Source organism: Neolamprologus brichardi, chromosome 7 (genome assembly GCF_056152115.1).
Source record: "Neolamprologus brichardi isolate AB-2024 chromosome 7, ASM5615211v1, whole genome shotgun sequence".
In the NCBI taxonomy this organism is placed as follows: domain Eukaryota; kingdom Metazoa; phylum Chordata; class Actinopteri; order Cichliformes; family Cichlidae; genus Neolamprologus; species Neolamprologus brichardi.
Window position 1 is genome coordinate 7,078,601 of NC_142110.1, and position 12,662 is coordinate 7,091,262.

Here is a 12,662-nt window from a genome sequence, read left to right on the forward strand (position 1 = left end):
GTGTGTATGTGTGTGATAACCTATATATAGGTTAGGCCTGTGTTTTCTTTGCATGAAGGGTTAATTTAGCCAGCATCTAACTCTATATGAAGAACTGATATCTGCAGGATTATGACAGGCTAACAGCCGAACAATTAAAACCTGCATTTGCACTATAGAGTATCTAAGTTAAAAGTAAGCCTGCTTTGCAAAGAGAAATATGTTTTGACAGGATTTACATCATGTCCTGTATATTTTCTTGATAGGCTGCAGAACTATATTGCTAAAAATAACAGCGAGCCTGCAGAGTATTAGTGAGCAAAATAAGGAAAATTTACGGTGAAGTGACTCCAGAGACGTCTGCTATCAGAAAACATAATCCCAGGTATTGTTTTGGCTGATCTTTGAAGACCATCTCATATTCATGACACATAACCCAAAAACACCCACAGGCAGTCCTACACTGTCCAAACTGTCAATCTTTTCCTAAAGGCATCTCAGTTTGTAGTATTTAGTCATATACTACTTATAACTATGCACCAATCTCTGTTCCATTCATGCATTGCATTGTCTGTCACTGTAAAGTGCTTCTGAGAAATATTTTTAAAAGGTGGTTGCTTGCAGTTATTTGTGTGTCATTGTACAATTTTAGTTATTTTTGGTGCAGTTCTGTTCTACAGTAATGCCATATGCAGCATTTTCTGCCCCATTTCCATCACCGGAGCATATAAAGAAACAATTAATGGTATACCAATAACCTGAAGCACAGTCTGTCAAAAGAATAATTAGTTATTATGCACAGACCATATAAAATCTTGTATAGTAATAATATTATAACGGACTAAAGTGCAGATTCACCTACAGATTATAACTTTTAATAGTTTCAGTAGTTGCCTGAACCTTGAAAATATAAATATCTATGAAAGTCTTCAAGCCAAATTGTCATATTTAAATGTCTTTTTACTTGTATAATATTGGAAAATAGCTCATTTTAAAATGTTAGAGGACACTGTACTAACAGGCCATCTGGATCTCAGACTCTTTCTGGCTTTGGGATCTGAAAAGGAGCATGTAATAGTCAGAAGCTGCATCCTGTAAGGAAGTGAGGCACTTCAGCAGTCTGCATCACACTCCACGGTAGCAATATTGTCTCAGCAGGATTTTAAGTGTTTCCATAAACATGAGGATTTGTTCCTTTTGACCTAAGTATGAATCACCAGTAAGTCGTGATTCGCTGACTGAGTATTGTATTACAAGGTAAGTTAACATTTGAACTGCCCACACAGCAACTGTCACTTATGGTTTTCCATCAGCTGCACAGTGATAACAGGATGTTGGCATTTATAAACCACTAAAGCTGATTAATCTCAAGCCTGACAGTAAATATGCTAGCGTTTTGAGTCATACACACAGAGGAGAAAAAAACTTGGCCCATGAAAACATTACTAAATGGCTCAAGTATATTTTTAAATGATTCTGCTATACCCAAAGCATTTGCAAATGGCCAGTGGCTGTCAGAGCTATGGAAAAAGCAGCTGAGTACAGGTATATGGTATATTTCATTAGACATGGAGCCTTAGGGGAGCTGACTACACTGTATGTTTGCCACAGCGGATTGATGACTACTTTTTATGAACGTAAATAAATAAATAATGGCTGTAATCCCAGAGATATGATGACCATAATGTGTGCTTCAATAAAAAGCTGTGGACTGAGGCTTCTGATAGAAGTTTAATTCACCGTGGAATATGTCTTATTTATTTATTTTTTTTATATAATCGTCCCATTTATTCATGTACCACTGCAAACATGTGGCTAAAAGATTGAATTCTTTTTAACTACAAAGCTCAGTGGGTTATCAGGTTTACTGCCAACTATTAAAGTATCCTCTGCTTTTAAACCTGAAAAGATGACTAAATGTTTTACGGGAGAAATGGGTGCTTGGCAAAACTTCAAACGAAGAGCACACAGGCTCTTTAAGCATACTTTTTCCTAACACCTCATTTCTGTACATTACAGCAAAATAGCAAAAGGATTTAAAAGAAGGAGGACGTGTTAGTGGTGTTGTTTTGCAACAATATACTGAAGTGAACAGCTGAAATAGGGACCCCTATATGTGTTACTGTGCTTTGTTTAGAGTGGTTTGAGTGCAAATTAACTGAGAATTTAATGTAAAAACAACCTTGTACAAAGCTCCAGAATTACATTTAGCAGACTTATTTTATTATATATCAGTCAATGATGCATTTTTTAATGCCCCGAACAACAATATGTATGTACTTTACATTAGGATAGCTCATAAATAGTGTATGTTTTCATTTACTTATTCATTGGTATTGATTTGCAATAAGAAATGTCCAATCAGAAAAGAAAGAATAAATAAATCTATAAGCTAAAGGGATTCAGTATATAATGCTTTGATATATATTCAACATATAATTAAGCTCTTAAAATTAATTTTATGGCCAAGATGCAAACTATTCACATGCAGTTTAAATGAACCTGACACACCAGATGGTTTGTTACACAGAACCATCTGGGAAGTCGTCCTTGTAAACTATTTGGAAAAGGACTTCCACTTTCAAAAACTACTTGGAAGGTGATTTGATGAACCATCTGTCCATCACCTTTCACCAGTCAGACCAGTGAAGCATAGGAAAGAGAGACCTCCAAAGAAGAGAAACAAGCCACAGTTTAAAGAACTTTAAATATAACAAGCAGTCAGTGATTCTACTTCTGATCATTGTAAGGAAAATTTGCTTATTTAAAAAAAATGTCACCAGTCATTTTTACAAGATGTTTGGCACTATATTGGATGAACATCTTCTCCCTGTCACAAAGCAAACCTGCCTGTAGCTGTGATCTGGCCAGTATAGTGTCCCATAGGACAGTGATTGGTTGAAACCCACTGTGTTTTGGCCCAGAAGACCATGGCAAGATTCATTTTCCTTCTGTAACAGTGATGTTGCAAATCCTGTGAGAGTTCAGCTGCAGAAATCAGATTTTATGTAAATCAGAGTAGCTTTAATTCAAATGTCATATTTGATTCTGGAAAGCTGAAAAATATTCAACACTGTTGATACAACATAATACTCGAATCAAAATCTGAATATTTTATTAATCCCAGTTGAAATTATTTAACCACTTTTGAATTTCTGACAAATAGCAACTCGTGTTTTGTGTTCAGGGTCTAAATGCAAGCAATCTCCATATACTCTTTACCTGGAGCTGGTATTTACAACAGTGCAAATACTGAGTCAATTTAGGTGTGTGTTCTTGAGGTTTTCATTGCTATTTGTCAAAAAAGCTAAATCAAATTCATGACAAGCCTATGTGTAATCACTCCACATTTTTACTAGACAGTGGGCTTAATAAGGCAGTGGAAGGACAACATATTGTATGGTATTTATTGATTTCCCAGTTGTTTTACTTTAATTTAAATCCTTACTTTTTTTTTATACACATACAGGTAATATGTGAATAGATAATATAATATCTATATATTACATGATATAATGGAGGTAAGAGGTGTCCCAACATCTTATGTCATTATGTTGACATAAAGTCTCCTTGAGGCTATTGTTGTTGTAATTTGGCGCTGTATAAATAAAATTGAAAACTGAACTGTATTTGGAAGAGCTTATACCCTAAACTCTTACCGCACTAATTGTATCACAAATCAACAGGTAGTGACACTTCACAACACGCATCCTGGTTTTCAAGTGGAATTAAAGGCTTTAGTGGAGTTTTCAATAAAACTCCACTTAAGTTCCAAACTGTGCTAAATTGGTTTTAAGTAGCACTTCTGATAACCCACGCCATTTTCAAGTGCAAGGGCTCTTTGCAATATCTGCTTTCTTCCAACATTTTTTCCTTCATCTCTTGTTTTTCATTTAAATGTTATAGTCTATAAGCATGCCAAAATCATCCTTCACCATTCAAATATTATGGTTTCTTACTGGCTCATGGAATTAGACTGTTTTGTCTTGCAAATATTAACGAGGCTCCCAAAGGCTCGTATGTGTTCCCTCCCTTGGCTCTGTTAACTATCACATCGCATCAGTAATCACAGCATACTTTTGTATCACATTAGGATCCTTAAAATATTCATTTATTTTTAAAAATATTTTAGTGTATAAAATGCTCTATTTGTCTTGCCAACAACTTGTAGTTCACACCAGTTTTTTAAAAAAGGAGAATTTTAATTGCAGCAGTGAAGCGATTAAATAGTGGAACTGAGTGGCTACATTGTGAAGCCGAAACAAGAAGAACAAAGACAATGACAGGTACATTTTTATTACCAATACCTCACTCTGGAATGATAAGGCACACATCTTGCCACAGCAGCGCTTCTCTGAGAAATAAAAAAAAATAAAAAATTCAGTTTTAAATTCTCAGGAGCAGACATTGTAAAGTATGTATTTTGGTTTAATCTCTCTCTATGACTGTTAAAAGTCAGTTGAAAGTAGATTTAACTAAAGGTTTATCCATTTGGGGATCCAAGCAGTGACGCTGCAGAAAACACTTTTGTAAATGTTCCAATTCTTCTTCAGATTGGTATAATTTTGTATAATTTTTATAAGTCTTTAAGCAGGAAAAAGCAGTCTTGTTGGAAACATAACTTCATGATACAAATTCTCCCCAACACTTCAACAACTACTTTTATTCTAATGAGTTTGTGTTCTCACATCCTTAGTTTTCTTTAGATGTTATTTAATACAGAGTGATGCTAACTTTTAATTACTTTCCCATTTACAGAGTAATATGCAGGCTATGCTTTAGAGCATGTCTAAACATGTTTGATAAAACTATGAAGGGGCAAACCAAAAATGTCAGTTTGACATTTCATTACAGGATTTGACATCAGTAATACCAATAAACTCTTGATGACATATTAGCCTAAAATGAAAGTGAATTTAGATTTTTGTTTTGACATTTTTGGTTTCACTTCTGCAGGAAAAATGCATAATTTTGTCATCAGTGGATCTGCAGTAATATTAAGCGTATCCTTGTAATTATTATTTTCTCTTTCATCTTCTCTTTCATGTTCCATCTTCAACAAAAATGTTAATATAAACCATCAAAACAATGTGGGTTGTTTTCTGAATTCTGTGGTAATTTAAGCTGAAAATACTGAAAACACCAGATTTGCATTATTAATATCATAACCTCAACTTTTTAAAGGCTTTGTCAAAAATTATGTTACTGATTATAACAAATGTTAATAGTGCACATGGTTCCTAATCCTTGTTCTTATACTTTTTTGTGCAGTTCTCACCAGATATGAATCTTCTGTGAATAGGTATATCATTATTATACTTGTTAAAGCACTCTGTGAGCCCTAGCAGATGGACCATGGAGGAAACACATCCGATAAGAAATCCTCATCATGCAAAGGTGACTCAGAATCTGCAGTGAGTCTGACATCGCTGCTGAAGCTGAATAGCAGAGAGGTATAAAGGTAAAATTTGAGTTGAAAAAGCAGCAAAGGGGATTGTTTCTAAAAAGTAAAAAAGCCTGAGGAAACCAAGAACTGAGAACTAAACACTGGAGGGCCAGTCTACCAATGTGGCTAGTACCACACTGGTAGAATGGTTGATGGATTAAAGGTTTGAGGGATTAAAGGTTACATGGTGATGGGATGATGACAACCAGGCTGATGCAATCTGGAGGATTTGTGCAGTGAGTCATGATAAATTCTCTATACAAGTTGGACACGGGTGGTATGTAGATGGATGCAGCCTTTGGACGTGAAAACTTAAGCCAGTGTGTGATTGTATAAACTTTTCATTCGTTTTAATAGCCAGCAGGGGGAAACTCTTATGGCTGAAGAAGGATAATGATTGTGTAGAAGTCTAAATGACGATGGTACTCACTTAATTTATGGCCTTGTAGTGTCCTTGGTTTCTTCAACAGATCCCCTCTCTTTCAACACATGTTGTTTCTTAAAAATAATACTTTGAAGGTCAAAAGGTTGAGCTCTAGGTCACCAAACCAGTGGGTAAAATGGTTGTTACATCCATCTGTGATATGTCTATGCCAGAGACAAATACAACCATAAACAAACAAGGAAAATGATTTAAAGCTTTCAGCCAATGTTAAACCAGGCTTGAGGTACAACATTTTAACTTGTTTGTCATTTTAAACCCTTTTAATGGCAGTTATCACAGTCTTAAGACCTCTGATCTGGAGTTTCCTTTCTGGCATCGTTTAATGCTGTTAGAAGCCTGAAGGTCAATCAGACAAGTTGGAGATGAAGAAATAGAAATCACCTTTTCTGGAACTACTGAGTTATATTAATATTCCGTGAGAAAAGACAGTCTAGATGACCATATATGCTTATCTTTCGTTTTCTTCTGCATACCAGGTATTTGCACAATCAATGTATTTCTATATATTTTACAATTTATTTTGGCATCTCCAGAAAGATTACTTCTGTGTGAATAGTCTCATAATAATTTTATTATACCAAGTTTTTAATGGGATGACAACATACTTTAAAAAATGTTGTTGTTTTTTTTAAATCTCACCTTTTACAATAATTCCTCCTTTAGATGAAAATTATTTCACCAAACATGTCTGCATGGATTCCAGTTCTTGCACTTCATTGTATATCTCTGTGTTAAAATGAAAACTAGTGGACATCAGCTCACATGAAGAAGAAATCTTTAGTTTTGCCCTGCTGCAAGGGGAGAGCTAGATAATACATGTCTGTAAGGTCATTAGCTCCCAAGAATTGCTGAGGTCACATGTGAGTCATTGACCCACCCACCCATGATGTGAATCGTTAGGGTCACAGGTGCAGTAGGGTGTTTGTCTGGAGGGAATGTCAGGACTGGTTTGCAAGTGGGAGGTAATTGGTTTTGTAGACCACCTCCTCTGTTTAAATGTTGCTCCCGCTTGATGTAGATGGCTTCTATCATTGCTGTTTAAGGGTATTGTTGTCCTCAAATAAATGCTGTATCTGTCTAACTGTTTAGATACACACTACAAGGGATATTAGACAGCTCTCTATCTGTATGAACACATTTACATACAATGACTTTCAGACATTCATAAAGGAATACTGCAGAATAGTGGAAGCTGGGAAAATAGCATGAAAATGGTTCAATTGCTGGGAAATAGCAAAGAACTACATTTTAAAGCTGATATATTGAAAGCCTCAATGGTTGTAGGACTAATAATTCCAGTTTCAGTGGAATGTTTTTATTTCTGTATTATAGGATCATGTTTGTTTTTTTTGTTTTTTAAAAAGAAAAGAAAAGAACATAAGGCAATTTAAGGAAATAGTGGTAAAAACAAAGCATTTTAGGGACAAATGAAATTACTGTAGATTTTCTTTTGTACCAGTTAAGTTGTGGATTAAGATCCCCTTATAAAGGGTGAATTTCTACCTTTAGCTAAAGTCCACTAATCTCTGGAGTAGTGTGATGGAAACCACTGCACCCTGGGGAGTATAACCACAGGTCTGTGTTCAGCACTGGTTTCTCTGATGACCTGAATAAATAGCCTACAATTGACCTCAGAGCTAACCACAAGGCTAATTAGCCAGTGTTTCTCTCCAGGGCTTACCAGTCAGCAAATCTGGTCAGGAGACCCTGCAGTCAAGCTGAGACGTAGTTCTCATTCAGTATTCCATCACAAAAACAATCTTTGTATAACAGGTGGGTTATATTTGTTTGTTGATACGCTAGAAAGAGTTGATTTATATTCTTATGAGCTGACTGTTTAATGACAGGCCACACAGTAAAATACACCAGTAATTAAAAGCATGGCTTTGAACATTTTTTTTCAAAGATGCTTATGACTCAGCATGGTCATACTGTGACTTTCAGATGTTAGATGACTAAGCCAAACCTCAGCAGATTGAATTACAGTATGTTTTAAAGTTAGACTGCAGATATGTCAAACATATTACTCATAAATCTGGGATATAACTAAGAAAAGCATTAGATTTCAAGTTATTTTGGGGTTTATAGTGTTGCTAACCCACAACACAAATTAGCCAGTGGCTTAATGAGGAAACAAAAATAAAACAAGAAGAAGAACAGATAGATAACTGCAATAGATGTGTGATTTATGTGCTGGTGTCTTTATCATAATTTAAAACATTGAGCAATCAATAGAGGTTTGATGCTGTTTTATTTATTAATTACTTAATCTATTCATTTGGCTGAAAAACTCCGAGGATGAAGATTAAAATCCAGAAATACCTCTGTAATTCTATGGACAATAGAAAGAAGGGATAATCCACAGAATGAATTGAGAACCACAACTTTGTGTTCAGGATAAGTCACTCACCATGGTGCAGGTTATAGACAGATCACAACTGGAAGGTTGAATACAAAGCCATTTTCACACATGAATTTCAGAAAATGTTGTGAAAATCCAAAGTGTTTCTTTGAACACTAGAGGATATAGTCTACTTCAGATTTCTCTTATATTCCATTTTGTTAAGCTGAGAAGTCTGGCCAGGTAAAGCTATGAGGCAGAATGCTGGACAATCACTTGTGGACTGTGAATTGACCAGACAATTACCTGTGCTATTCTCACACAGGAAGAATCAAACATCACGAGGGCTTCGCACTAGTCAGATATTTCTGTGTTTGACATTTGTGTTCTCTGGTGGGTAATGCCTTGAAAAGTTCACTGCTGCAGTGGATGTGTGATAATGGCTTAAGTGTGATTAGCTCACCCATACTGTATTATATATGTATTTTATATGTATGTGTTGAAGAAAAGAACAATAGCTTTGTATCATAAGGTTTGAATTTGAATCTCACCAAACACATGGTAAACTTAGAGAGAATAGAAAGTGGATAATACAGGTACAGTTTAATCCATATTAAAAATCATCTATATTATTGAAGTCAGTGAGACAGCTGCTTTTGTTGATGCTGACTTTAATATGAAATATGTTACAGAACATAACACTGGACAAATATGGAAAAAATATTTTACCCAATATGTGAACAAATTACTTATTTGTGTATATAATATATAGACAAGACATTTGTATCTTTGAAAACATGATAAACTTATTGACAATGAAGTGCTTTTTTAATCAGCTTTTTTATTGTATCAGGAAAGAAGTCCCCGCTGTCCAGTGTTGGCTTCTTTTGACCTGTTTTTTTACACTTAATATGTTTTTATGCTCAAGGTTCCTGTGATACAGAGAGGGAGATATCCTAGGAAATAGACTGCATCAAAAATAAACAGACAATTATACAATGCCTGGGCCACATTACAGCCAGCCGACTCTAACACGGCCTGCTCTCGTAAACAGATACATATAACCGATGCATCATGGCATGAGCAAACCTATGTTGTCCAAACAAATCACAAAACCAAATAAAAGGATGACCAAAAGTCCCATGCGCCTACCCATCCACCCATGTGGAAAGCATAATATGGATCAAAAACATATTTTCTGCATTCAAGTTCCAGCCTGAACATCAGCTATTTTTCATATTCCAGCCCCAAATCTTTCACAGTGAGGAGGAAAGACATGGTTTGAATGTTTAAGTTGCAACACACAGAGATATGTCTGTAATAGTGTATATACACTTATCTTGTGCACACAGTTTAATAAAAACATGCATTAAAAAATGTCAAATTAGGGAATTAGTCATTCAGAGCTGTCTTCAACAGGTTGTGAGAAGGAGATAGCTTAACTTGGCCTCAATATTTTGTTTTATTTTCTCGTTTTCCTTTATGTTGCCCACTTATAGGCTCGAGAGTGTTTTATATTGTGTCTCAATACAGGTTCTGGTCAACTGTCAGTTTAGAAAATAGTGAAATTTTACACAAAGACCACAATTTACTATTGCACCAGTGTTACGATCTAATTAAATTATCCCATTAGTATCCCATTTTCTTTTTTTAATTACGTTTCATTCTGCCTTCCATTTTAATATTAAATACTAAAAATGATTCAAACAGTTTTTAAAGCAAAGTGAAGTATTTTCAGAATAAGCTTCCAGGGACTATAAAAAACATTTTAACACTTGATCATAGAAATGATTTTACATAAGCCTGCAGTTCTACACTTCACATGAGACATCTGTACTGTTGTGCAGAGGGTTGTGACAATAAACTGAACTAAATTCTGCTCTGAATTAATTTGACCTCTTCATCAACTGCGCTGGTAAAAGTCAGTCTTAGGCAATGTGAAATACATATAGTAAAAATGCTAACATTTTGTCACTAGTTAATCAAAATTCCTGAAAATAACTGTAATATTTCAAGGACTTTTAACTTCATACAAAGTGCTATTGCCATTTTTGCTTGTAGATTAATGACTTTGTCTACAGTGTTTCTGGGGTTTTTCTTGTCCAGTCAGAGAAATCCATCCTGTTTTGGGCTTGAACAACTGCATTAAAGTCAGGCTTACTGTCTGACGTGAAACTGACTTAAAATCCTCTGCCAGTAGTAAATCAATTGTGCAAAAAAAAAACTGTCATTTTTTACTCTTGGCCCAATGAAATTTATCACTTTAGTTACAACATCAATAACACAGGGTTGACTTACACATCCTGGTGTTTAATCATAGCTACTGGGACATGCCCACCCGGAGAGGAAAACAGTACTCCGGTCCTTTGCCCTCCAGCCATCCTTTGAACGTCTTTGAATTTAACAGCAACTATGCAACCAAAATGTTGTATAGCTGCTGTGCTATTGGATGCACCAATCTACATTTATTTACAGGTGCCAGAAGAGGGTAGAGTATGGCACCAATATGTGAGGGGTCAAGATCTCTGTCTAAATAAATAAATAAATCTGGCTAAATTCCCCGATGATTAAACATGCAACCATTTTCTGGTAATACCTGAAATGAGTAAAGAAAATCAATAGCCTATTTATGCAAAATAATTCATAATTTTATTGGGGGGGGGTTATATTGGTTGGGTCTGATTATTGGGGGGGTCATAACCCCCCTAACCCCCCTGGAAATTACGCCCCTGATCGCACCAATCTCTGCTTCTCCACAGCAACCCAGGCTGTCAGTAGCAGCTCATTCAGGTAGGAATGTTTTACCTGACACTGGAAAAATACTCAGTGAACTTTACTTTTATGATACAACATTAATGTGACAAATCAACACTGTCAGACATTTTTACATTTACTCTACACTGTAAATGTACTCGCTTTGAAAGCTTTTATCCTGGCAACAGTGGAAGGTCAGCATAAGCAGTATAAGCTCTACAAGATATACAGAAATGTCACTGAACTGGAGCTTTTCGACAGATGTGACCACTTTAAGGGATCACAAAATTTGTAGTTTCTCTTCATATCTTCAGTTTTCCTCCATAGACAGATGATCAAAGTAGTTTTGACTCAAGACTATGAAGCAGTATTAGGGCCACATTCATAGAAAAAAAAAACCATTTTTGTTCTGCAGTACTACCAACTGTCCACTGCTGGCAGTCATGGTGGAATAATGTTTTGAACAGCAGGGTAGCAAGTCAGTCAAGTCACTGAAACTATAGATACAATGCAAAACTACCAATTTGGACAGGCATTGGTTATGATACATGCCAATTTATCCCATTTCAACCCCAACCTATGTAAGCATGTAGATACTTGTGCCACAAACATCACAGCTATTGCAGAGAGCAAAGGACAGAAAGTTAAAGTTGTCTAAATCGTTTTTCAAGTGAGGCTCCACATTTACTAAGTAAAGTAAAGTAAAATGTATTTACATAGCACTTTTAATTAAAACACTATGTTAATAGAGAAGCATTTTAAAACAAAACAAAAATAAATAAAACATAAATAACTGTCAATAAAATGTCAACAGAAATCCTGATCAATGGTTAATGTTTTTAACTGTTTTTTAAAAGACTCCACAAAGCCTTAGTGCTACAGACAGAAAGACTCTGTACCCCAACTGTAGACTTCAGATTTCCTGCAATGTCCTCGATCCATCTTCTTAAGGTTTGCCTGGAAATGGTCACATTGTCATTTGCTACTTCTTTTTTAATGCCTATTTTGGCAGAGTCCACCAAACAGTCTTTGATGAATTCTGCATCAGAGAATGGCTTACTGTGTTTAGTGATTTTGTGGGAAATCATAAAACGTCTTATGCATTCCTGGATATGTAAAGCGTGTCTTTGTTGTTTTTGCAGTTCTTCTAGCAAAGGTTCAGATGTCTATTCCTGTTCTGCATCAGTCAAGTTCTTGTATTTTTCTGCATGTTCAGTCTCCTAATGGTGATTCAAATTGTAATCCTTAATCACAGCAATCTGCTCCCCACAGGTTAAGCACACAGTTTTTTTTTTTTTTTTACCTCTGACTTCACTACATTAATACTTAGAAGTCCATGTCTTGTTAACTTTGCATTCTGCATCGGATATCTTTTGGGGCCAGCAAGCTCTCTCACACACACACACACACACACACACACACACATATATATATGGAACGCCATAACCAAGTGGCCGGCATAGTGTACAGGAACATCTGTGCCGAGTATAACCTGGAAGTTCCGAGGTCAAAATGGGAGACGCCCCCAAGGGTGGTGGAGAATGACCGAGCTAAGATCCTGTGAGACGTCCAGATACAGACGGACAAAATGGTGGTGGCTAACCAACCGGACATAGTGGTGGTAGACAAACAGATGAAGACGGCCGTAGTGATCGATGTAGCGGTTCCGAATGACAGCAATATCAGGAAGAAGGAAC